Here is an 8,885-nt window from a genome sequence, read left to right on the forward strand (position 1 = left end):
CCCTTAATGCAAAATTCGAACTCCATCTTCTTTGATAAGTTCGAATTTTCTACTTCTGTCTTCTACTTTTCTTTTCCTCTGACACCTCAAGGAATCTCTATACTGTGACATAGAGGATTCCATATTTTCTTGTTCTCTTCTCTTTCATATGAGCAGGAACAAAGACAAAGGCATTCTTGTTGAAGCTGACCCTGAACCTGAAAGGACGTTGAAGAGAAAGCTAAGAGAAGCCAAAGCACAATTCTCTTTAGAGGACCTGACCGAATTCTTCAAAGAAGAAGACATGGCAACCGAAAACAACAACAATGCCAACAATGCAAGGAAGGTGCTGGGTGACTTTACTGCACCTACTCCCAACTTCTATGGGAGAAGCATCACTATCCCTGCCATTAGAGCAAACAACTTTGAGCTTAAGCCTCAATTAGTTTCTCTAATGCAACAGAATTGCAAGTTCCATGGACTTCCATTGGAAGATCCTCATCAGTTTTTAGCTGAGTTCTTGCAAATCTGTGACACAGTCAAGACTAATGGGGTTGACCCTGAGGTCTACAGACTAATGCTATTCCCTTTTGTTGTAAAAGACAGAGCTAGGACATGGTTGGACTCACAACCTAAAGAAAGCCTAGACTCTTGGGAAAAGCTAGTCAATGCCTTCTTGGCAAAGTTCTTTCCACCTCAAAAATTGAGTAAGCTTAGAGTGGAAGTTCAAACCTTCAGACAGAAGGAAGGAGAATCCCTCTATGAAGCTTGGGAAAGATACAAACAATTAATCAGAAAATGTCCTTCTGACATGCTTTCTGAATGGAGCATCATAGGTATTTTCTATGATGGTCTCTCTGAACTATCCAAGATGTCTTTGGATAGCTCTGCTGGAGGATCTCTTCATCTGAAGAAGACGCCTACAGAAGCTCAAGAACTAATTGAAATGGTTGCAAATAACCAATTCATGTACACTTCTGAAAGGAATCCTGTGAACAATGGGACTAGTCAGAAGAAAGGAGTTCTTGAGATTGACACTCTGAATGCCATACTGGCTCAGAACAAGATATTGACTCAACAAGTCAATTTGATTTCTCAAAGTTTGTCTGGAATGCAAAATGCACCTGGCAGTACTAAGGAAGCTTCATCTGAGGAAGAAGCTTATGATCCTGAGAACCCTTCAATGGAAGAGGTGAATTACCTAGGAGAACCCTATGGAAACACCTATAATTCTTCATGGAGAAATCACCCAAATTTCTCATGGAAGAATCAAGAGAGACCTCAACAAGGTTTCAATAACAATAATGGTGGAAGAAACAGGTTTAGCAATGGCAAGCCTTTTCCATCATCTTCTCAGCAACAGACAGAGAGTTCTAAGCAGAATCCTTCTGACTTAGCAACCATGGTCTCTGATCTAATCAAAACCACTCAAAGTTTCATGACTGAAACAAGGTCCTCCATTAGAAATTTGGAAGGACAAGTGGGTCAGCTGAGCAAGAAAGTTACTGAACTCCCTCCTAGTACTCTCCCAAGTAATATAGAAGAAAATCTAAAAGGAGAGTGCAAAGCCATAACCATGGCCGAATATGGAGAGGAAAGAGAGGAGGTGGACGCCACTGAGGAAGACCTCAATGGGCGTGCACCAATCTCCTCTGAGTTCCCCAATGAGGAACCATGGGAATCTGAGGCTCAAAGTGAGATCATAGAGATTCCATTGGACTTACTTCTGCCTTTCATGAGCTCTGATGAGTATTCTCCCTCTGAAGAGGATGAGTATGTCACTGAAGAGCAAGTTGCTAAATACCTTGGAGCAATCATGAAGCTAAATGACAAGTTATTTGGAAATGAGACTTGGGAAGATGAACCTCCCTTGCTCACCAAAGAACTGGATGACTTGTCTAGGCAGAAATTACCTCAAAAGAGACAAGATCCTGGGAAGTGCATGGATGAATCCATCATCCTTGGCAGACCCTTCCTAGTCACAGCAAAGGCTGTGATTGATGTTGATGGAGGTGAACTGATCATTCAAGTGAATGAAGAATCCTATGTGTTTAAGGCACAAGAATATCCATCTGTCACCATGGAGAGGAAGCTTGAAGAGCTTCCCTCAAATCAGAGACAAATAGAGCCCCCACAGTCAAACTCTAAGTTTGGTGTTGGGAGGCCACAACCAAACTCTAAGTTTGGTGTTGAACCCCCACATTCAAACTCTAAGTTTGGTGTTGGGAGGTTCCAACATTGCTCTGATCATTTATGAGGCTCCATGAGAGTCCTCTGTCAAGCTACTGACATTAAAGAAGCGCTTGTTGGGAGGCAACCCAATGTTTTATAATTGACTATTTCCTTTTGTTATTTTATCTTTTTTTGTAGGTTGATGATCATAAGAAGTCACAAAATCAATGAAAAAAGCAAAAACAGAATGAAAAACAGGAAGAAAAACAGCACACCCTGGAGGAAGAACTCACTGGCGTTTAAACGCTAGTGAGGCTAGCAGTTGGGCGTTTAACGCCCAGTCTGGCACCATTCTGGGCGTTTAACGCCAGAAAGGGGCACCAGACTGGCGTTAAACGCCAGAGAAGGGCAAGAACCTGGCGTTAAACGCCAGGAATGGGCACCAGCCCGGCGTTTAACGCCAGAATTGGCTCAAAACGTGATTTTTGATGCCATTTGGTGCAGGGATGACTTTTCCTTGACACCTAAGGATCTGTGGACCCCACAGGATCCCCACAAACCCCTCACCTATCAAATCCCATCTCTCTCTTCACCACTCACCTCCATAAAACTCCACTTACCTCACCATCCAAATTCAAACCACTACTTCTTCCCCTTTTGGCCTAACCACAAAGCCATCTCCCTCTCCTCCATTTCTTCTTCTTCTACTCTCTTCTTCCTTCTTTTGCTCGAGGACGAGCAAACCTTTTAAGTTTGGTGTGGTAAAAGCATTGCTTTTTGTTTTTCCATAACCATTTATGGCATCCAAAGCCGGTTCAACTGAGAAGGCATGACCTCAAGCCCATCACCAAGAGAAAGATGGAGCAAACAAGAGACCCCTCTCATCAAGAAATCCCTGAGATACCTCAAGGGATGCACTTTCCTCCACAAGACTACTGGGAGCAAATTAACACCTCCCTAGGAAAATTAAGTTCCAACATGGGACAACTAAGGGTGGAGCACCAAGAACATGCCATCCTCCTCCATGAAATTGGAGAAGATCAAAGGATCATGAGAGAGGAGCAACAAAGACAAGGAAGAGACATTGAGGAGCTCAAGCACTCCATAGGATCTTCAAGAGAAAGAAAGAGCCGCCATCACTAAGGTGGACCCGTTCTTTAATCTCCTTGTTCTTTATTTTTTCTGTTTTTCGAATTTTAATGCTTTATGTTCATCCATGTTTGTGTCTTATGATCATTAGTGTCTTAGTGTCTATGCCTTAAAGCTATGAATATGAATCCATCACCTTTCTTAAATGAAAACTGTTTTTATCACAAAAGAACAAGAAGTACAGGATTTCAAATTCATCTTTAAAACTAGCTTAATTAGTTTGATGTGGTGACAATACTTTTTGTTTTCTGAATGTATGCTTAAACAGTGCATATGTCTTTTGAATTTGTGATTCATGAATGTTAAAATTGTTGGCTCTTGAAAGAATGATGAAAAAGGAGACATGTTACTGAGGATCTGAAAAATCATAAAAATGATTCTTGAAGCAAGAAAAAGCAGTGAATACAAAAAAAAAAGAGAGAAAAAGAAGGAGAAAAACGAAAAAAAAAGGGAGAAAGAGAAAAAGAAAGAAAAAGAAAGAAATAAAAGTGTGATCCAAGGCAATAAGAGTGTGCTTAAGAACCCTGGACACCTCTAATTGGGGACTTTAGCAAAGCTAAGTCACAATCTGAAAAGGTTCACCCAATTATGTGTCTGTGGCATGTATGTATCCGGTGGTAATACTGGAAGACAGAGTGCTTTGGGCCACGGCCAAGACTCAATAAGTAGCTGTGTTCAAGAATCATCATACTTAACTAGGAGAATCAATAACACTATCTGGATTCTGAGTTCCTAAAGAAGCCAATCATTCTAAATTTCAAAGGATAAAGTGAGATGCCAAAACTGTTCGGAGGCAAAAAGCTACTAGTCCCGCTCATCTGATTTGAAGCTTAGTTTCATTGATAATTTGGAGTCTATAGTATATTCTCTTCTTTTTATCTTATTTGATTTTCAGTTGCTTGAGGACAAGCAACAATTTAAGTTTGGTGTTGTGATGAGCGGATAATTTGTACGCTTTTTGGCATTGTTTTTAGTATGTTTTTGGTAGTTTTAGTTGAGTTTTTATTATATTTTTATTAGTTTTTAGTTAAAATTCACTTTTCTGGACTTTACTATGAGTTTGTGTGTTTTTCTGTGATTTCAGGTATTTTCTGGCTGAAATTGAGGGATCTGAGCAAAAATCTGATCCAGAGACTCAAAAGGACTGCAGATGCTGTTGGATTCTGACCTCCCTGCACTCGAAGTGGATTTTCTGGAGCTACAGAAGCCCAATTGGCGCGCTCTCAACGGCGTTGGAAAGTAGACATCCTGGGCTTTCCAGCAATATATGATAGTCCATACTTTGCCCAAGATTTGATGGCCCAAACTGGCGTTCAAAGTCACCTCAAGAAATTCCAGCGTTAAACGCCGGAACTGGCACCTAATTGGGAGTTAAACGCCCAAACTGGCATAAAAGCTGGCGTTTAACTCCAAGAAGAGTCTCTACACGAAATTACTTCATTGCTCAGCCCAAGCACACACCAAGTGGGCCCGGAAGTGGATTTTTATGTCATTTACTCATCTTTGTACACCTTAGGCTACTAGTTTTCTATATATAGGACCTTTTACTATTGTATTTTCATCTTGGTTCTTCTGGTTCCCTCTCTGGGGCCGAAACCAATGATCACTCTTGTTCTTATGTATTTTCAACGGTGGAGTTTCTACACACCATAGATTAAGGTGTGGAGCTCTGCTGTACCTCGAGTATTAATGCAATTACTATTGTTCTTCTATTCAATTCCGCTTGTTCTTTGTCCAAGATATCACTTGTTCTTCAACTTGATGAAGGTGATGATTGACACTCATCATCATTCTCACTCATGAACAAAGTGACTGACAACCACTCTTGTTCTACAAGCATACGAGGCTCTAGTGTTTATCTCTTGGATTCTTTAATCGGAATCTTCGTGGTATAGGCAGGACCTGATGGCGGCATTCAAGAGAATCCGGAAGGTCTAAACCTTGTCTGTGGTATTCTGAGTAGGATTCAATGATTGAATGACTGTGACGTGCTTCAAACTCCTAGCAGGCGGGGCGTTAGTGACAGACGCAAAAGTATCAATGGATATTATTCCGGCCTGACCGAGAACCGACAGCTGAATTCCGCGTGCCGTGACAGGGCATATGCAATCGCTTTCACTGAGAGGATGGGAGGTAGCCATTGACAACGGTGAAACCCTACACGAGCTTGCCATGGAAAGGAGTAAGAAGGATTGGATGAAGACAGTAGGAAAGCAGAGAGACGGAAGGGAAGGCATCTTCATGCGCTTATCTGAAGTTCCTACCAATGAATTACATAAGTATCTCTATCTTTATCTTTATGTTATTTTCGTTCATCACCATTATACATTTGAGTCTGCCTGACTGAGATTTACAAGGTGACCATAGCTTGCTTCATACCAACAATCTCCGTGGGATCGACCCTTACTCACGTAAGGTATTACTTGGACGACCCAGTGCACTTGCTGGTTAGTTGTGCGAAGTTGTAGTGATCACAATTTCGCGCACCAGGGAGTTACCTCCGCAGAGTAAAGTAAAGCAGATGACAGTGTGCTACACATGGTTCCATGAGAGGTTCCAGGTTCTCCCAGCAGATGCTACTGATGAGACCGTGCGTATATACGCCTATGCTTATATTCTGATGCTATTGTCATCTCAGCTATTTGCGGACAAAAATGCAAATAGGGTCCACCTTCGTTGGTTGCCTTATTTGGCATCGTTGGACGACTTGGGCAGATATAGCTGGGGTTCGACTGCACTGGCCTGGTTGTATAGATGTCTTTGTCGTGGGACGAACAGAAACGTTGTTAACTTGGCTGGGCCGCTACAGCTTCTACACTCTTGGATTTTCTGGAGGTTTCCCACGTTGAGGCCTAGTGGGTTTGATGTATTCGGGTTTCCTCTTGCCTCCAGGTACGGTTTATTATTTTCGGTTCACAAGTTGTTCAACATCATGTGTTATTTCTAGTTATGACATGATTTCAATTAAAATTGTAGGTGGGCTACGTATCTACCGAGGAACGATCCAGGGGATCAAAGATTAGTGTCTGCACGCCTTTCGTTGGATCGATTGCATGTCCACGATGTGAGTCATTTAGTTATTGCTCTTAGTTTCAGTGGTTTATGTTAAGTGTCATGGTCTGACGAAACCCTTACTATTTCGATACAGTTTGTGTGGGAGCCTTATTCTTCTGCTGAGGTTGGTGCTGTTATTCACCCGGAGATACTAGCTGACAAGCACCGTAGGTTATGGACGGCCGTCACTAGCCTGATATATTTTGCTGCGATTGAGTGGCATCAGGTCGACTGGATTCTACCGCAGTTTGGCGGTCTTCAGCATCCCCCTCAGCCAGCTCTGAACATAAATTGGCTACATGCGAAGGATGGCAGGGGTGGGGACAGGTGGTTCCCCACGTATTATCAGGAGTGGCATCAGCATTGGGAGAACCGGCTTCATTCAGTCATCTGGGTCGATCGAGTCCTTGATCCCGGTCCATCATCAGACTACCTGGAGTGGTGGTACCGTGTGGCGCACGGATTCCTATCCCCAGATGTTACATTTCAGGATCCTAGGCCGATTGTGTTGACTGAGGAGGCTCGTCACAGAGGGTCCTCGCAGGCACCTCCTAGAGTGCACGTTTACGACAGACCAGATAATAGGCGAGTAGATCGGCGTCGGCGTATAGGCACCCGTACCACGGATCGAGAGTGGCGAGAGCTGGCGGACCGTTTGGAGGAGGACATCCCTAGAGCTAATTATGGAGATGCGGCGGATTATCGTGTTCCTCGACATAGAGGCAGACGACAGACAGGGCGGGACGGCCGTGGAGGGGCTCAAGGTAGAGTACCTTCCGTTGATGATTAGGGCACTCAGCATGGTGTTGGTGAGGATGTAGTTGGTTCAGCCTCAGCTATGGATCAGCCAACCTACGATGTGGGTAGTAGCTCTCAGCTCTTTGGGAATGTCGCCCCACATGCGTTTGCTGGGTATACCACCGCAGCTGTTGGGATGGACATGATGATCCTGTTACTGAGTCAGAGTTCTATAGGGATATAGCAGACATGCTCATGGATGATGATGGGACCCATTATAGGCCACAGATGCCTGACGACCAGTCCCAGTTTGCTGATCCCCAGCCACAGACTGACGATGTTCTTCCTCAGTTGGTTGACCTCAACGAGCCTGCAGCATCTCCGATTGACCCATGGATCCCATTAGGAGGGACCCCAGCCTTAGCATTTAGCGCCGTTCCCGCACAGCCATCAGGACCAGCGGCAGAGCAGAGACCTAGGAGGGTGAGGCGTCCTCCATTGTGTGGCACCGGAGGTCACCTGCTCGGTCAGTTCGACGATGATGACAGTGACACCATTGATGATTCTGATTAGTTATGTCATATTGTCATGTCCGGTAGAAACTATGTTAGTTTATGTTCTTCGCATGCTATTTAGCCTTATGTATTTCAGACTTCTGTAATTTATTATTTGCCATGTATTTGATAGTTAAAAATATTTGAGAATTTTCTAATATGTTATCTGCTATGTATTTGATAGTTTAAGCGGTTTGAGCTTCTATTATATACATGTATTTTGTCACAATTATCATGCGCAGTCTAAATGATACCATATTGATGCAATCAAACATCTAAAAATAAATGGTTTATGATCAAAATTTTTTCTTCATAAACCGTGGGAGCTTGCCACGGTTTATGCTTCGCTTTCTCTCTTCGTAAACCGTTGGAGCTTGCCACGGTTTACACACAAACCACAAACCCCATAATCCGTTGCTAGCTGCCACGGTTTATGTTAAAATCAGAAACCGTGGTAGCTTCCCACGGTTTACATAGAAGTGTGAAAATGCACAATCACGTAAGGGATATCTGTTTTGTGTATTTGAATAAAGCTTTTATCCAATTTATTTATTTGGGTAAATTACCCTAAAAAATATTTGCGACACCTGACACAAGTTAATATGTGGCCAAATAATATTGTAACATATGATATATCTATCCACATTTGTATATCACAGGTGACTGATTGAAGTGTTATCATATCTTTACATGTGATCAAACCATAATATAATAACATATGTTATTAATGGTTCATATCATCAAGACACAACATATTATTAATATAAAATATGTTAAAAATTAACGTAGTATATTTTTATTAATCTAAAAAATATAATTAATATTATTAAAATATTAAAAACAATTTTAGTATATGATACCAATCTAAAAAATTAGATTGAGATTTACTGACTAAATATCTTTGTCATTTTTATCCCTCATCGCCCTTCCTTTGCCAATATGAAGAACCACATTGTATATTATTTATTGTTGCTCGCAAAAGTAATGAATAAATGAACAAAAGTAAACTCCCAAGAATTTAGAATAAACAAAATATACATTAAAATTCATAAATATCAAAATATATTTTAAATATTATTTTTGATAAATAAAAATATACAATAAAAATTCATAAAAACCAAATTATTACTAACAGGTTAACGATACAACATTTTTGTCCATAAAAATAATTTTTAAGATATAGTGTAATATTTACGAGTATTTAATATGTATTTTTATTCATCTCAAATTTTGTTATAT

At 41.4% G+C, this 8,885-nt stretch overlaps 1 non-coding gene across 1 annotated transcript; it reads right to left on the reverse strand.

Annotated features, from left to right (window-relative positions):
• Nucleotides 1-688: 688 nt before the first annotated feature.
• On the reverse strand, nucleotides 689-796 carry LOC130958333 (small nucleolar RNA R71). Its single transcript, XR_009077461.1, has one exon. It is a non-coding gene; the product is annotated as a small nucleolar RNA R71 (small nucleolar RNA).
• Nucleotides 797-8,885: the final 8,089 nt, after the last annotated feature.

This window comes from Arachis stenosperma, chromosome 10 (assembly GCF_014773155.1).
Source record: "Arachis stenosperma cultivar V10309 chromosome 10, arast.V10309.gnm1.PFL2, whole genome shotgun sequence".
NCBI lineage: Eukaryota > Viridiplantae > Streptophyta > Magnoliopsida > Fabales > Fabaceae > Arachis > Arachis stenosperma.